Source organism: Paramisgurnus dabryanus, chromosome 17, assembly GCF_030506205.2.
Source record: "Paramisgurnus dabryanus chromosome 17, PD_genome_1.1, whole genome shotgun sequence".
NCBI lineage: Eukaryota > Metazoa > Chordata > Actinopteri > Cypriniformes > Cobitidae > Paramisgurnus > Paramisgurnus dabryanus.
Genome location: NC_133353.1, coordinates 22231291 through 22250292, shown reverse-complemented (window position 1 = coordinate 22250292; position 19002 = coordinate 22231291). Strand labels below are relative to the sequence as shown.

The following is a 19002-nucleotide window of genomic DNA, read 5'->3' as shown; positions in this document are numbered from 1 at the left end:
TGATAGCATTTAGCTTAGCCCCATTCATTCAATGGTACCATTTAGAGATAAAGTTAGAAGTGACCAAACACATCAACGTTTTTCCTATTTAAGACGAGTAGTTATACAAGCAAGTTTGTTGGTACAAAATAAAATGTAGCGCTTTTCTAAGTGGATTTAAAAGAGGAACTATATTTTATGGCGTAATAGCACTTTTGGGAGTACTTCGACTCGGCGCAGTAACACTCTCCCTCTCCCATTATGAGTGGAGCGGACTTTTCAGGCAAGTCGAAGTACTCCCAAAAGTGCTATTACGCCATAAAATATAGTTCCTCTTTTAAATCCGCTTAGAAAAGCGCTACTTTTTATTTTGTACCACCAAACTTGGTCGTATAACTACTCGTCTTAAATAGGAAAAACGTTGATGTGTTTGGTCACTTCTAACTTTATCTCTGATTGGTACCATTGAATGAATGGGGCTAAGCTAAATGCTATCGAAGGGTAGCAGCGCGCTCCAGCGCTTACGTGCACGCACACAGATGATAGAGGGATGTATCAACAATTCTTAGTTAAGGTAATAACATAGTTTAATATTGAAAATGAGTAGACTATTCCTTTAATGATCAGGAAATGTTCATTTTGAGGTGAACTAATCCTTTAATAAAGGCCTTCTGAAGCAAATAGATGCATGTGTAAAAACATATAACTTTATAATCTAAATGATCTAGCTTCTGCCAGACGACAGTATGCATTCATATGGTGTCAGAAGAATTGTCCATCTTAGATTACACAGATTTCAGATTAAAAACAGTCAAATATTTCCACACCTGGGTTGCCATGGTCATCCGATGTAGATCCACAAGCACAGGTTTTTCTATAATCTGAAATCACAAAAGGAGGAAATATTTAAAAAAAATTATTAACATTTAGGTTTAGGATTAACTATGAATAACTCTTGCATAGTGCACCTTTAAAGTGTAATGGATTAGTTTAAAGGGACACTCCACTTTTTTAAAAAAATATGCTCATTTTCCGGTTCCCCTAGAGTTAAACATTTGATTCTTACCGTTTTGGAATCCATTCAGCCGATTTCCGGGTCTGGCTTTACCACTTTTAGCATAGCTTAACAATCCATTGAATCTGATTAGTCCATTAGCAATGCATGTTTAAAAAAAACAAAGAGTTCAAATATTTTTCCTATGTAAAACTTGACTTCTGTAGTTACATCGTGTACTAAGACCAACAGAAAATTAAGTTGTGATTTTCTAGGCAGATGTGGTTAGCACTATACTCTCATTCTGGTGTAATAATCAACGACTTTGCTGCCGTAACATGGCTGCAGCAGTGATATTACGCAGTGCCCGAAATTAGTGCAAAATCCTTGATTATTACACCAGAATGAGAGTATAGTCCTAACCATATCAGCCTTAAAAAAGCAACTATTAATTTTCCATTGGTCTTAGTAACCTACACAACGTAACTTACAGAAGAGTCAAGCTTAGAATAGGAAAAATATCGAAACTCTAATTTTTTTAGCGCGATGCTAATGGTGTAATCAGATTAAATGGATTATGCTAAGCTATCCTAAAAGTGGTACAGCCAGACCCAGAGCGTTTAACTCTAGGGGAGCTGGAAAATTAGCATATTTTCAAAAAAGTGGAGTGTCCCTTTATGCATTTTTTTAATTTCCAGACTCATCATGGAGGAAGCATTGATACCCCTTTTCCACCAAGGGAGAGCTGGTGCTGGTTTGGAGCCAGAGCACTCCCAAAAGTGCTATTACGCCATAAAATATAGTTCCTCTTTTAAATCTGCTTAGAAAAGCGCTACGTTTTATTTTCAGGCATGTGATTGGCTAAGGACAAAAAAGCAGGAAAATATATTGAGACCCCCCCCCACACACACACGCCAACCAAACTGGTGGCGGATCTATTCGGATAGTAAAGTAGGACCCATAACAACTTATTTGAACAAAAAAACACATTTTAATTTATTTTACAGCTAGATGTGCAACATGCAACTTTTTTGTACAGTATGACACATAACAACTTATTTGGTAGATGTGTAACAGTGGGAATCAAAAGCAAGTGTCTTGTCCACTGCTCCATCACCACCTCTCTCTATATCAACAACCATGATAAAAATATGTTTTAACTTATTTTTGTTTTGCATTTTTACACAACTTTAACAGCTAAATGTGTAACATGCAAATGTTCATGTCAAAAGAAGGCCTATTTTGCCGACATCCAAATAAAATGTAGACAATGGCTTATAAAGAACTAAAGGCATGGCTACTTTTAATTTTATACTTTAAGAAAATTCCCAAGCCTATACTTTGATACTTTTACTTGAGTAAAGAAGTTAAATCAGTACTTCTATTTTTACCAGAGTATTTTTTTAATACAAATATCTGTAAAATGTGCTACACAGGACCTTTAGTTATAATAAAGTGTCTTAAACGTCTCTTTTTCTAATTTTAGACCCCTGTAGATGAGTCACTTTGTTAGCTGTTAAACATGAACAATAGAAGGTTGACACTAATAAATAAAAGTAATTGTACAAAAAAGTACAGGAGCTATTTATTTTAATCAAACTGGTCAACCTTAAAACTTTAAAAACACGAAACCTTTGAAACAAACGATGATACAGAGGCCGTTTCTCAATCCTAAGTCTGCAGCCTTACGGAGGTCGCATTTCTAAGCTGCATACGTCATCAAGACTCATCAAGAGTCACAATATTAACAATTATGAAGTTTACTATTATTCTTAGTTAATCGTAAATTGTTGTAATATGTTTATCAGGGCTTGACATTAACTTTTTGAGGAACTTGTCCTTTGGACAAGTAAATTTGTGTTTCACTTGTCCATGCACAAAAGTCACTTGTCCGGGTAAAGATTTATAATATAATGTATTTTTTTGTGTTTTGCTAATCAGTAGTGGAGCAAGGGATTTTTCATAGGGGTGGCCAGGCAGGGGCCAGCAGTTACTCTGGGGTGGCATATAAAATCTCTATCATCCAACCTTAAAATACTTTTAAGTATTATAGTGTGTTAATCAGAATAATGTATAACATACAATTGCTACAATACTTTAATTTTTATTAAAATGAATTGAGATTAACATACAATTTATAGTCATAATTCAACCTCCATGTTTTTTAAACTATTTAATCAAATAAAACTTTTGAAATTTACTTTGAAACCAGAATTTATATCTCCCATTGCTGAAAAAACTATAGAGACCAGAAAATCATGTGAATTTTGAAGGCTACTTTAATGTATTTTACTAAGATTTGTTTGGCTGCTTTTTGCTACTCTTTCTGAAGAAGGATGCTATATCTGCTGCCTTTCTCTTCATTTTCCCCTCATTTCAATGATTGTCTGACATTAAAACACTAAAGCAAAACATTAAAACATTACCATGTTTTAAAAAACGTATTAAATGTATCCAGATTATCTGTTATATATAAAATCAATCTTAAACCTAGCATTTACGCTGTAATGTTTATGTGGGATTTTTAATGTACAGTGACGAACTCTGTCAGATTTCAAATCGGCTGTCACGCGGCGCAAACACACACAGAGGCGCGCTGAAAGAGAGATTCTCATTATAAAACAGATTCTTAAACAAGATTTTAAGCCCATTATGTGTTTTTACCGAACTTTAGAAGAGAAAACGCAGTGATGAAAACGCGGTTGAAGTGGCTGTCATTTATATTCACGCCGGAGCCTGAAGAAACATCACTCTAGACTCCACTCCGTCCCGCGACTCCCGCCCTTCCGTGTTCGTCGATCAGGTTTCATGCACGAATGTAATGCTCAGTTAGGTTAAACCAGGCTCGATGACTTATGCAGCCTATGAGACCTCCGGAGGCTGCAACCATTCTGATTGAGAAACGTTCAGAGGTAACTTATTTCCTTGCCTTTTTTCGGAACCAACATTGTTGCATCGTCCCTCTCTCAGTCGCCACCAGGATTTTCTGCAATGGCGCTCGTTTTTCCTCTCATTTCTGTGAAAATTGCTGCTCCAAATTCACCAAGTAAACCGACGTGTATATGTTTGCCGCTTTGTTTCGCGTCACGCGAGTGACAGCCAAACGTCGCAAATGAGGAGAAGAGAGGAGAGAAACGATCGGGTCTGATTGGTGAATACAATCATACTTCGCCATCCGCCATTTGCGAACGGTCAGAAACAGGTCCTTGTTGATACTTGGAAAGAAAGGAAAATGCATCTCTTTGTCATCTTACGTGGTGCCCGGTGTGGCCCTGTTGCGCGGGGACGGCGATTGTGGTTCCGTCCCGGGTTACCATGCTGACGGCTGTGAGATACCCCCTCCCCCCTAATTTTTTTTTTTTTTTACATATCTGCATGATTCACGTAGGTCACATTTTCAGGTCGGAAACCGGGATTTCCGGATTAATCCGGAAAAATCACATCCCTGTATTTTGTACCACCAAACTTGCTCTAAAACTACTCATCTTAAATAGGAAAAACGTTGATGTGTTTGGTCACTTCTAACTTTATCTCTAAATGGTACCTTTGGATAAATGGGGCTAAGCTAAATGCTATCAAAGTGTCGCAGCGCGCTCCAGCGCTTACGTGCACACACACAGATGATAGAGGGATGTATCAACAATTCTTAGTTAAGGTAATAACATAGTTTAATATTGAAAATGAGTAGACTATTCCTTTAAGCATTCTTTAAAATTTCCAAACTCATTAATGGAGGAAACACTTAACCTGTTATTATGATTGATATTAAGGTTTGACCACAATACTGTGGTGAATATATCATTTGATTTAAAGAAAAAAAAAAAGTTTACTTTAATGATACAAAATATTATAATTATTTGACCACAGGATCACTTAACAGTAGCTACGTTTACATGGACACATTTAGCCTCCTATCATAGTGTTTACATGAACACTTAATGTGATCGGAATGATGTGCGTGTTTATATGACACAAGATTTACCTCAGATTTGATCATTTGACATGCGCACATTGCACAAATATAGTTTCACGCTGTTTCAAGATTTGCTTTGTGCCTCACTGATTATAAAGCAGTAGCAAAAACACCCATTCACGTGTGCCCAAAAAACGTATTTCACTTCACGAGAGAAACACATTACGTTTACACCTGGTATTTAAATCCGTCTCTTTTGTCCACTTTCGACCGCTTCTGTCCTGAATACTGTGAGGGGATGGTCTGTGAGACTGTGGGCGAGTGTCTCTGCTGTCATTCAAACCCGAGCGGGAGTAATTATGAGTTTATATGGACGCAAACTAATATTATGTCGGAGTCCGCTGCTTGTGTTTAATTAAACATGCTGCACAGTGTTTTGTATATGTTAGAGCTTTCTCTGAATTTTCAGCGCAATTGATGAAATGGGATCGCGCAACTTTCACACGCTTTCAAAACGAAACTACGGAGATCACCCCCTTAAGTTGTATCAATGAAAGGCTAAAAATAGAGCTGTTCACCGTATGTTCACGCCAGAAGTAAAAAAAAAAAAGACGTAAAACTTGTGTTTAGTATATTAGATTAGATAAATGGGCAGAGAGAAGGCGGTCGCGTGTGGCTGTTCGAACACATTCAACCACATGTGCGTTCCGCAACTCCAAAGAGATCCGATCGAAAGTGGTTCCGACTACCTCTGGATGTGGTTGAAAGTGGTCGAAAGTGGACGAGCTCAAAACGTTTTGAACACCGTTTACACCTGGCATTAACGTCGTCCACCTGTGATCCGATCAACGAAAACGCATGTTAATGCCAAGTGTAAACAGCCTCTAAGAAACATCCACTAGAGAAGCAACGTGCATGCACTCGTCAGCCTTGCCCAGGTAAACTGATATTAACTTAGACAATAAAAAATAATAATGAAATGCATGCAAGTAAAGAAAACGGAATACAATATATACATCTCTTATCTTCCTTATAAAACATCACATTAACATTCGTATTAAAGAAGAACTCCAGTCAATTTTAACATTTAGCTCTGTTGTTTGCAGATGTGGAGTGCTGTCCGTACCGAGAACAATGAAAACAATCGCTGTTGCTTACAGTGTTATCAAACTCCTTTTTAGAATATGCCCCCTGTTTACTGAAACAGGGCCTGGGGCACGTTCAAGTTTAAAACAGTGTGCAACGTTTAGCTACAGTTTCCGGGTTGAACAACATATTTCCTGAAAACGGTGTGCACCGGTATGCAACGCGGTTTGAGATACATTTTCTCTTGTTTGGTGGGTGTGTCATAACTGCAGCAAACACGCGATACTAAAGAGACAGCTCGTACAATGGATTTAAAAAATAACATTTAAAAAGACATAAGGAATGACCTTCTCAGCTACCGTAGTTGCAACTCTTGCGTCATTAGAACAGGGTGTTGCAGGGTGCAACGTTTTGTCGGGGCTGAATGCAGCCCTGTTGTAAATGTGCTTTTAGCTTCTTAACACCGTTGAAATGTCATTACAAGTGCCCAGCAATGTAAAGGGATTTATTCTGCTAAGATATGCATAAAAATTATCAGTTGTCGACTCATGCAATCCACAAAAAAACAATTTGCAGTGGTTATGTATGTCCATAAGTTACGGCCTATTTTACTTGCTACATATTCATTACTATAGACATAACCACGGCAATAGCTTTTTTGTGGAATAAATTTTTTTTTTGACATATTGGATCATTCGAATTCAACAATCGATTAATGTGGACTACACTAGAAAACGGGAAGTAAACCGAGGTATGCGAGCTGGCTGAATTAACATCATTTTTATGCATACCTTTCACATATACCGCAGTCATATTTACAGTGTTCACTCAGAAGAAAACACTTTACATTGCTGGGCACTTGTGATAACATTTTCAGGGTGTTAAAGAGGCTTAAAGAACATAACTGGGCCCATTTTAGTCAACTGGGTGCAAATTTTAAAAGAGGATAACACAGTGTAGCCAACAACAATTGCATTAATTGTTCTCTGTACTGACAGCACTCCATTTACAAACAACAAAGCTAAAATGTTAAAATTGACCAAAGGTCTCCTTTAATGCAGTCTAATAGTGTATTATAAGTAACGTTATATAGCAACATTAAATATACTAGATTACATTGAAATATGTTATTAATTCATATTCTTATGATTTAACCTTCTAATGAAACAACTACAATGACATGAGAAACATCCAAATGAAACATTTACTACATTTAGCACCTACCTACATCATGTGCAGGCCTGACCACGTGCGTCACGCACAGCACAAAATATCATTCAAATGGATTCTTAAAACACGATGTACAATGCATGTTTATTAACAGTTAATCAGATCTATTTTCTTTCATGAAAAATAATTAAACAAACAACATACCTGTAAACAGACCAACATCATCAGTGGATCAACGGCTTCTCTCTCACTGTCTGTCCTGAAGACACAGAGCGAAACATTATAAGATTATGAATTCATAATGTGCTTACACTTAAAAACTTCAACACTTCATCACAACCAACACGATCAAATGCTGTTGAGCCCTTGAGCAAAAATATGCATTTGAACGATAAAACTCAGCATACCAGAGAAACGTCTACGAGAAAAGCACCATCACACGTTGTACATGGAGAAACCCGGGAGATGTTGCACCGATCCGATGACGTTCCCACCCTAAACGAAGACCCGAAGAAAAGTTCCCTTAATTCAACGTTATATTCTCTTCCTTGTGAACAATGATATGAACAAAATTGTTTGAGGTTCATTAACCCATTTTAATTATAAAACGGAGTATAACCAGTAAATTCAAGAAAATAATACAATATAGGGAAAAAAACCGATTCAAATAATTCACACCAGTTACAAATGCATACTTTTTATATTGAACTGAAAACACTCTTACCTTCGTTCGAAACGCAGGAGAAAACATATTCCTTATTCCAAAATGCAAATGCAGCTCCATGATATCCGAGGATGGCTCACCTAAAGCAGTGAATCGAAGATATCCGCGCAAACCCGTTGAGGAGTCGCATGACATCCGTTTGTGAATTCAAACTTCTAAAACACGTGACCAAATCATTGCTGCTCATTCGACTGTTACGACCTACGACACATTCGACGTTGTGGGCGGGAATTGGCGGCAAATTTGAATCTGTGTCGCACACATACACACACAAACAAGAGATGCATAAAGTGTGCTGTTGAATAAAATTGTGAATGTTAGTTGTATGGAGTTGAAATTAGAATAATGTTATTTTTATTATTCTGTGGAAAATTTTTGATCTTTGTCAAAACAAAGTCTGAAAAGGCAACAAAAGTTACAATCACATATATATACATATATATATATATATATATATATATATATATATATATATATATATATATATATATATATATATATATATATATATATATATATATACACACACACATACATACATACATACATACATACATATATATATACATATATAGACCAGTTCAAATGATGTAAACAACACTGGTCCTGAAACACTTCCTGTTACAGTTTGTGAGTTATTTTTTTATTTCACATGTATTATTATCTTTAAGATGTTTGTTTAACTTCAGTTAATTCAGGTTTATATGTTCTGTTGGTTTATTTTATCCCAACGTTTATCTAGTGTTAAAAAACGGAAACAGGAAGTGCTTCTGGACCAGTGTTGTTTACATCTTGTGAAATGGTCTATATATATATATATATACAAAGGTTCTGTTGGGGTTTCTCCTGTAGCCTATGACTGTTGACCCTATACTTCACTACATCATCCACCCTATTTTTCAACATGGACAAATCAATTTCATACAAGATAATTTCATGTATGAGACTTTTTATTAGTCACTAGGTAAACAGCCTAAAAAATAACAAAAGTGTGGTAAACTGTAAAAATTACTTGTGCTTTATGATTATTGTGTGTTTATGATTATGATTACACAAACTGTGTAATCACTTGCTGCACAGGTTAAATTAAAATCTCTGAGAACTGTGGGCAGGATAATTAAGTGTATTAGGGATGCTTTGCCCCATGCATTCATGTCCTGTATGAACTCAGCCCTGGTAGATGGTTTTACACCCCAGAACTTGCCTGAGCTGAAGGTGACCCCTAAAAATGGATGAGTTGTAATATAAACCAGACTGCATTGTTGACAGGGATTTGGTTTTTCATAATGTGGCAAAGAAAAACGTTTGTGTGTAAAATCTGTGCATGTTGGACATTTGCAAGGAAAAACAGATACTAAATGAAGGGATAAAATCTCTATTTGTGAAGAAGTACATCCATCATGGAGAGTATTGTGTAAACCTCCTGTAGAGATCTTCAGTGTAGAGTTGTATTATAGCCTCAAATAGCTCGGTATCAAAGTTTAATAAGATTGTTCTGTCCTGTAATGCTTATGATGTTTTTCATATGTTTTTTGAATGTCCAAGACTTCCTTTATTTGTAATACTTGAAAGTTGATCACAAAATTGGGGTTTTCATATAACAATACCTTAGTTTATATTAGGATATAAATATAAAAGTTCATGGCAACAACAATGATTCTTGTAATTTTTTATTGGCCAAGCTAAGGCCTAGTCCACACAGACATGGGTATTTTTATAACTGGAGTTTTTCCTGCTGCGGTTTAAAGAAAATCCCCTCCACACATGCTCGCTTAAAGAAATCTCTGCCTACATGAACATGGAACAACACGAAATTACACGCTGTCAAGAGCATGCCACACTGGCAGGCGGTGATATTACTCAAATCATAAAGCCACCGTGGCCAATCAGAAGCCTAACACAAGTGACGTTGCAAGGCGGTTTTACTGTCTACACAACAACACTGCACTCGGCGTTTCTTAAAATACACACCCTGGCAGGGGTTTTCAAAAATGTTCAGTTTTAGTGACGTGATACTGCGTGTCTGTGTGGATGAAAGGTGTAAAAAAGTCACGGTTATAAAAATACCAGTGTCCGTGTGAACAAGGCCTAAGTTTGCCATTTTGAAATCCCGCCAGTGGAAAAATGCAGGAAAATAAGGCCTAGTCCACATGGACATGGGTATTTCTAACCTGAGTTTTTCCTCCAAACAAATCCTGTTCACACATGCTCAGTTTAAAAGAAATCTCTGTCCACATGAAAAAGCAAAAACACGCTATCAAGCACTGTCAAGAGCATGCCACACCAGTAGGCAACAATATAACCTCTGATGTCAAATACAGCAGATAACGGTGCACACTCTGACGTCGCAGGGCAAAAACCCTGGTTTTACTGCATCCATCGTTTTCTTAAAATCCTTACCCTGGCAGGGATTTTCAAAAATGTTTGGTTTTAGTGCCCTGATACTGAATTTTTGCGTGGACAAACGGCCGAACCACGTTTAAAAATGACACGGCTTTAAAAATACTCGGGTCCGTGTGGACTAGGTCTAAGTCTTTAATAGAATCGTGAGTGTCCATTGAGTTTACATATTACAAATACACAGATAATGTTGCTTTGTTTGAATGCAAATGGGGTGTGAGAGAGGCTGACTTTTTAATAATGGTTGTTGTGGATCTTGTATCAAATTTGTCTTAAGCCCTGTTTTCTTTCTCTCTCTCTCTCTCTCTCTCCTATATAATTTGAAAATTACATTGCTGTAGTTTGCAATGAATTGTGGGAGCATGCTAAATGCAAATTTTACAGTATGTCTGCAATATTGTATTTTTAAAATAGGCTAATATGTAAATGCTACAGGACAACATGTAATGACACTTATTATTTTATTTTATGTATTTATTGAAAATGTCAGCTGTGGTACTAGTTTGGAAATAAAAGCTTTGGCACTTTACAATAACTGCAATAAATGCAGCCTATTAAATGAATTATAAACATGCATGTAGATTCTTTTAATGTACAAATCTTTGTCAAAAATATTTGATAAGAAACACATTTAGACAACATGTGCATAGCGCAGTACGTGTGATGTCACGACGTCATCAGCAAATTTGCGCGCGGTGCACATGCGCATTGCGAGTATGCGCAGACAGGTGTCTACGGAGTGGAAAGAAGTTGTTGCATCTGATAATTCTTCAATCGTGTAAGTAATATTTTTATTTTGTCACATTGCAAACACAAGACGTTCATCAGAGTTGGGTATTAGCGTTAGTTTCTTTGCTGAATTTATTGGGCGAGTCTATAGCATATAATTTGATGTAATATGCGCGTGTTAGTTTGTTGCACATGGCATGCTGGAAGACAGGGCTCTCAAGTCAAGTCTCACGCATTCACCGTGATACACACGCATTTCAGTCAGTTCACACGCTCACACGCCACACCTTGTATTTCTCAGGCTGAGAAGTAATAGATAAATTGTCCTGCTTCGAGGTTTTTTGTGTACTCAACTTTACGCAGCGCCGCAAGAACTGACAAAGATGACATCAGAGTACCGCGAGAAATGTTGCGGAAGAGGCTGATTTCAAATCGCTCTCGCGTTACTCTGATGTCATCCATATGTCGTTTCTTGCAGCGCCTCGCCTCATGAAGTCAAGTACCTTGATCAATGACAAGTACAATTCTATAATCTACTCAAAGTGCTCTATTTTCATGTACTAATTTTGTACTTAATATAGCCTACATTTTTTGTTCCTTAGTACATATGAAATATGCTAAAATCTAATTTAAAAATGTATTTAGGTACCACTTGTAATACATTTGAACCCATCTTTGTATGAAAGATGAGTACAGCTTTACTTAAATTCATTTTGTAATACAAGATTATAGTATGTTAAATGCATTTCACTTCATATTCATGACATCTCAAACACGGAGGAAGATATTTTGAGGAATGTTTGTAACCCAATCTTTAATGAGCCCCATTCACTTCCAAAATAAGAAAAAGAATACTTAGTCCCTTCTAATTGAAGCTGCCATATTTAGTTTTTTTTTATGTCCTGTTTATATGAAATATAGTTTAATTTTTTTTAGGTAGCAGCAACTGCAGCTTACATGGAATGAGGATTATCGGATTCATCTACACTCACTGATCATCCAAGGTAATTTGGATACAATGAATACAAACTATTTTTTGTTTTCTTTTGTAATGATTAATTTTTTTCTAGTGTTATCTGTTTTTTTGTTGTTGTTTACACAAGGTACATACACTGCAATAAAGAGCTCAAGTAAATAAGTAAATTTACTCTTCGTATAGTCGAATAATCCAAAAAAGATCATTTTAAATTATTTTTTATTCACTTAATTTAGATTGAAGCTAGACAAAATTTCTTGTCATTTTTCTTATCTTATATTCTGCATCTTGATTTAAGAATTTTAATATATTTAGACTGGAAAAAAGACAGAAATACTAAGCTCTTCTTTGCAGTGCATGCCATGAACCATACTGTCACAACCATTATTAATCCAAGTTTAATTTATATAGGTGAATTGATGACCTCAAGCAAATGGATGTTGTTGTCATCTGAAGAGAAGGTTGTCCTGGGCCCATGTTTAGAGGCATTTGGGGCATATCTGACACATATCAGAATCAAGCTGCATGCACACTTGAGTTTATTCAGAGGTAATTCAGAGCATAAACTCTTAACAAATATCTATTGTATACTTGCAAGTTTTTTTGACTTCTAGGTTAAGTTTTTTAGTTAGTGACTTCTTTTTTCAGGGGAGCAAATTCAAAATATGTGTTTGTTGCGTCATGTGAACCATGTGCATCATGTGTATTGTCAAAATGAGTGCCTGCTGAACACGCATCAAAAGGGTTTATGATAAAAGTGCAAACTCTAGAGCAGATACTAATAACTATAACACTACAACCACTGCTTTATGGGTTGAAATTAGTCAAAATAACAAATACATGGACATTTCTCGGCGAACTTGATGCACGTTACAACTGTATTTTACCATGCACAAACAAATGCCATAAGATTTAAATATATGAAATTCAGAATTTAAATGAATGTGTATTGATTTGTACAAATGGAGACATGTATGTGAATAAAAATGTTAATTTTTTTTGTTATGTATTTATATATATCCTAATTTGCCCATGCAAAAAAGGAGATGTGCATTTGTGGATCAGGTGACACGCCTGCATTTATCCCGTTCTGTTCATTTGGATTTTGAGATTTCCATTTTGCCGTTTAAAGCATTTTATGAGCCAAATACAAACAACTATCAATGAATGAACCAAACAAATGCGTTTCATTTTGTGTTGGAATTTAATTATGTGCATCAAACAGGATGAATGCACATGCATTGCCTGGTTCACAAATGCACATTAGTGGTTTTGTTTTTGCATGCACAAATTGGGATATTTGTGAATTTCAGGGATTATATTTTTTATTAGTTTATTACAATTTGTGTATGCAAAAACATCAATGTGCATTTGTGAATTAGGCGATGTACATGCATTCATCCTGTTTGGTTAAATACAAACCACGCAACAAAAGTCGCAAAATTTGAATGAACCAAACATGTGAATTTACATGTATCACCTGATTCACAAATGCACATCAGCATTTTTGCATGCACAAATTGTGATATAATGATACAAAATTTAATCACTGAAATTCACAAATGTCTCTGTTTGTACAAATCTATGCACATTCATTTGAATATTGAATTTTACGGACACAAAAATGAAATGCATTTGTTTGGTTTATTCATCGATAGTTGTTTATATTTGGCTCATATAATGCTTTACATGGGGAAATGAGTCTCAAAATCCAAATAAACAGAACGGGATAAATGCAGGCGTGTCACCTGAACCAGAAATGCACATCTCATTTTTTGCATTTTTATTCACATACATGTCTCCATTTGTATAAATCAATACACATTAATTTAAATTCTGAATTGTATATATTCAAATTTAAGACATTTGTTCGTGGATGGTAAAATACATTTGTACTGTGCATCAAGTTCACCAGTAAATGTGCATCTATTTGTGAATAATTTTCTAATTTCAACCCATACTGCATTGTTATAAACCCAGTATGAATTAAAGGAACTGCCCTGGACAGTTTTTATGTTTGGCAGAACTAAAACTTTAAAATCTTTTTCTAGCAAATTTTTATTTTATTGTTTTAGTATATGCTGATTTTTTATAATAAGATCTTCTGGTTGTTGTTTTTTTTAACAGAGAAGTTGTGGGCATCAGTCCGGAAACTGGATCAAAAATTTGCTGCTGGAATGTGAGACAAATAAAGGCATGGAATGAACCCAAATGTATGAACACTGCTACGAAAACTAATGGACTTTAAATGGCTTGCCAGTTAATTCCAATGGAATTGAAGAAGAGACTCTGACAAGATTTTCAAGTTTGTGTTTAATTTAAAAGTTTATCTTCATAGATAAGCAATTTAAAGGTAGGCACAGTTAAAACTATTTCTTGTGTGTTTGTTTAAACTGTAAATTTATGACTGAAGTTCGGTCACTATGTAGTAATGTGTTCCTTTGTGGTTAATTAAATGCTGCAGTGCTTAGTGGTATTCGTTGTTGTATTTCCAAGGCTAAAGCCTTATTTTGTGATCTGCATTGTATTGGAGAGTTTTGGAAACTAATACTTATTATCTTAATGCATTGGAAAGTTTTGGACTATTGAACAATAAATGCATTTGGCTACATCTGTGATTTTCTGTTATTTTAAGTGTTTTAGTTTACATTACATGAAATGATTTACAGCAGTTAAAAAAAATTACAGTATTTTTTTTTTACAGTGTAGGCTACCATGACACAAGTTGCAGCTCCAAAAACATTTCTTAGTCAAGTTGTATAGCTACAAGCAGCACAAAACCAAAGAAGTGGATTTGATGAAGTCATGTTGTAGTATTGCTGAACAATGTTCACCAGTTAGAGATTGAGGTGGAATGTGAGTTAACAGTGGACGTGGTCTTACTTTGCAGCAAGAGCAAAACCCTAAAAGTTTCAATGCTGAAGAGGGATACATTTAAAACACTATAAATTTACTGATTTATGTAATTTTACTTACATTTCTACAGAAAAATAATCAATAAAACATTTACAGAAATTTTCTGTAAAAATAATTTTTTAATCTGTAAAAATGAACGGCAAATTTCTGTGAAAATTAACGGCAAATGTCTGTGGAAATTAACGGCAAATGTCTGAAAATTAACGGCAAATGTCTGTAAAAATTAACGGCAAATGTCTGTGGAAATTAACGGCAAATGTCTGTGGAAATTAACGGCAAATGTCTGGAAATTAACGGCAAATTTCTGTGAAAATTAACGGCAAATGTCTGTGGAAATTAACGGCAAATGTCTGTGGAAATTAACGGCAAATGTCTGTAAAAATTAACGGCAAATGTCTGTGGAAATTAACGGCAAATTTCTGTGGAAATTAACGGCAAATGTCTGAAAATTAACGGCAAATGTCTGTGAAAATTAACGGCAAATGTTTGTGAAAATTAACGGCAAATGTCTGTGAAAATACATTTTTGATCTGTAAAAATAGTATGAATTGCCTTTAAAAAACATAATTTTGATGTGATTGTTAATTACAAGGAAATACTGTCATTTTAATGGTAAATCTTTAAATAACAGAAAATATCTGTAAAACAAAAGCATTTTACTGTTTAATGAAAAAATTGGAAAATTCTGTAAAAATATACAGAATATTACCTGTAAAAAAACGTTTTTTTTTTACAGTGTGCAGTAATTACTAGGGAGTGGCTTTGAATGTGTTCTGCATTATAAGCAGTTTTGGTAAATAAATAAATGGTCATTGGGGATATTATTTTGAAAAGGAGGTGGGGGTGCATGCATGGAATTCTGCTATGTTTTACAATCTGTCAAATACATCATTGTTTGTTTTTGAAGAATGAAAGGTTGCTGCTGTTCTGCAAATAATAAATGTCTCATACTATATACATCATTTCTATAATTAAAGCAACTTATTGACATTTTTTATAAATCATTTTATATATCAAACAACATTTGGAACAGAATGAGTGAATAATGACTTACGAGTGAATTTTTACTTTTTTGTAAACAACGCCTCATCAGGATTATTATTATAACTATCATTTTGAACAATTTTGCCATCTACCATATACATACACTCATCCTCACATTGCCTCTCATATATTTTTAATAGTCTTTTTCTTTCTTGTCAAAAATGGGGGTTGACCCCTATTCTGCCCAGCCTTTCCTCCTGTCCTGAATATCAATTAGCCTATCTCACACTCCAAAAAACGTGCATTTTTCTTAGACAAAATATAAATATGATGTAAATGTTCTTTAAAATTTGCAGTTTAAATAAAGAAAGAAATGCCTAAGTATTGATTTATAGATTACTTTCGCTCCTCTCCAGGGTAGTGGAGGGTGGAGGTGATTTGAATGTCAGACAGTCAACATAAAGAGGATGGTGAAATTACAATATCTCATTCAAAATGTTTCATATCAGAGGGACAAGGCTGGATATATTAATTTCAGACTAAATATTTAACTATGTATTCATACTGCTACAATTTCAGAAGTATCATTAATAGCTGATTTATTTAATACCAGAGATATTAGACCAGCTAGAGCAATATTTTAGGAATGCACACAACAAACTCTGCTGCATTGGAACTATTTTGACAATGAAATGTCAAGACACTCATTGCCATTACAGTATTAAATTAGCTTTAGTTGGTTGTAGTTTATGTGCATAAGCAGTAGGATTTAGTAATTGTCCCAAATTAATAATCAAAAAATATATTACTGATATATTTCATTCAAAACCAAAATGAAAAACATAATTCAGTTGACTACGTTACATTTTTATTGTAGTATGTATTTTTATTATGCTTATTTAAATATTTTTGTTAATTTACCAACATGTTACTGTTAGAAAAAATTATCAAAAATGGTCCCTAGCTGTCACCGTGGCGTTGCCCTTTTAAAAAGTACACCTTTATACCTAAAGATATCATAATAGTACATCAGACATATTGGTACCAAAGACTGCATAATAGTACCTCAAAGGTAAATATTGGTACCAAATATATACAGTGTCAAGTATTTCAATCCTTATGCTGCGTTTACGCCAGCCGCGGTAGAGGTTTGAAGCGCAAGTGATTTCAATATTAAGTAAATGTGAAGCCGCGTTGACACGCGTCTGGAGGCATTTACTGTAGCGTGGTAGACGCGATTCCGCCTCATTTGCGTGTCTAGTTCATGCGATTGCCGCTTTTTGTGCATTTTGTGTTTGACGCGAATTTGTAAATGTTTACTGGGTGTTTAAAAAAAAAAAGACACAAGAAACCAGAATTATTTGTGTGTTGTCAGCTTATGCACATTGTGTTTGACTATTGTTGTGACCTAGATGAGGATCAGATCAAATTTTATTGCAAATCACTGTAGAAAACCAGTTCATTTCCAGGGGTTCACATACTTTTTCTTGCCATTGTACATATTATATATTACCTAAATGGTACATATAAGGACCTTGTTAAGGGTACTACCCCAGTGACACATAGAGACTATTTTTGACAGTTTTTCCCAGACAGTGGATGATCACATCACCTTGTGATACTTTATGTTCTCCTGTTTTGTCTTATTAACACATCACATCTAGTCGTAAATGGTGGCCAGATTCTACACAAAGACAATTCTTCAGCACATTGACATATTTGACATGATACAAATGCCAAGCAAAACTTTCTCCCGACCTCTAAATCCCTGGAGATCTGATACATGGTTCCCGTGCAGGAGATCTGTAACATACTTCATCTGATTCTTCAACCTCCGTCCTGATCTGGCAGACACATATTTAAACTTGAGATGGATGGAGCATCGGAGCAAGCCTATATGTCACTGCGCTGCTTGTAGCAGGAGGAAATAAATAATGATCGAATTGAACAGAGCTGGAGACAGTGTGTCAGAGCAGAGCTTGATCCAGGGTAGTAATACTGTGAGGTGTTAAATCAACAGTGGAAAAATATGAGCCCAAGGTTATTGAGTGCTGGGTGAATGATAGAGCCTTCAAGACTTTTGGCCCTAGCAAATCAGGTTGCCATGGAAATTTATATTTTACTTTGCACTGTGACATTTCTAGCCCTGGTACAGAGATATACAACTGTGATATGGTAATTATTACTCTTTCCACTGGATTTCAGTTTTATATTCTAAATTAGGTCCTAAATAAAATGAATTACCTTTTAATCTTAAGAAAGTCAAATATGCTGTTGAGAAAGCTAAAGTTATGGAAAACTTTTAATGGAAAATCAAAGAGCTCGAAGCTCTTCAATAAATCCATCTATTCCCTTTCCTGCTATCTGTATTGGGTTGTGGCAACTGCATAACATCCGGCAGGTGGCCTTTACTTTTCAATTCGCCTAATTATGAAAACTACAAAAACAATCCTTTCAGAAATCGTCATGCATACAATGTCACAATTATAAACATTTGACCACCTTTTCAGTGCCTTTTCAGTACATTTCAATCCCTATTCAAGATTCAGAAGTTTTGCTGCAAAAGCAATATCAGCATTATAAATCTTTTCAAGAGACAGGGTGAAAATGGTACAAATTTAAACTATGCAACTTCGCAAAAATCGTAAAAATATATTACAAAACTCTAGAATCTGCCCCTCTAAATTCAGAGGGTGTTTGAGGAAAGAGTAATAAGTGGTGTTATGGAGAGGGCAAAGGTTGATACAAGAGTTTAGGAGGAACAGCTGCTAACCCTCAAGCAGACACTTTACACAAACAGTTCCAGTAAAAAAACCATCTGTTGAAATAAGGCCAGCATTTCTTCGGTGCATCTTCGGTGTGTCATTTTGGCCAAAAGCACTTGCGGTAAGCTTATTAGATGTGCCATAAAGTGACACTATTGTTCTGAGGCAGCATGGCAATGCTGGATGTACAGCCTTTCATATCTCCACTGCTTTATAAACCACCAAACAGCCTTTCATTCTTGGATATCATGCAACACAACCTTTCCTCATATGCATTTGCATTGGCTCCAAATCAAGATAAGTGTTAAGCCCTGTATTTTCCGAGGCATTCAGTTAAAGCTTGAGATACCCCTTAAGTCACGCAAT

At 35.4% G+C, this 19002-nt stretch overlaps 2 long non-coding RNA genes across 2 annotated transcripts; one reads left to right on the top strand and one right to left on the bottom strand.

Annotated features, from left to right (window-relative positions):
• Positions 1–477: 477 nt before the first annotated feature.
• On the bottom strand, positions 478–8184 carry LOC135778368 (uncharacterized). Its single transcript, XR_010544549.2, has 4 exons — positions 7867–8184; positions 7550–7637; positions 7347–7401; positions 478–860 (listed from the first exon to the last, which is right to left on the bottom strand). It is a non-coding gene; the product is annotated as an uncharacterized lncRNA (long non-coding RNA).
• A 2428-nt stretch (positions 8185–10612) lies between these two features.
• LOC135778199 (uncharacterized) lies at positions 10613–15610 on the top strand. Its single transcript, XR_010544432.2, has 4 exons — positions 10613–11044; positions 11932–11999; positions 12383–12520; positions 14099–15610. It is a non-coding gene; the product is annotated as an uncharacterized lncRNA (long non-coding RNA).
• The last annotated feature ends 3392 nt before the right edge of the window (positions 15611–19002 follow it).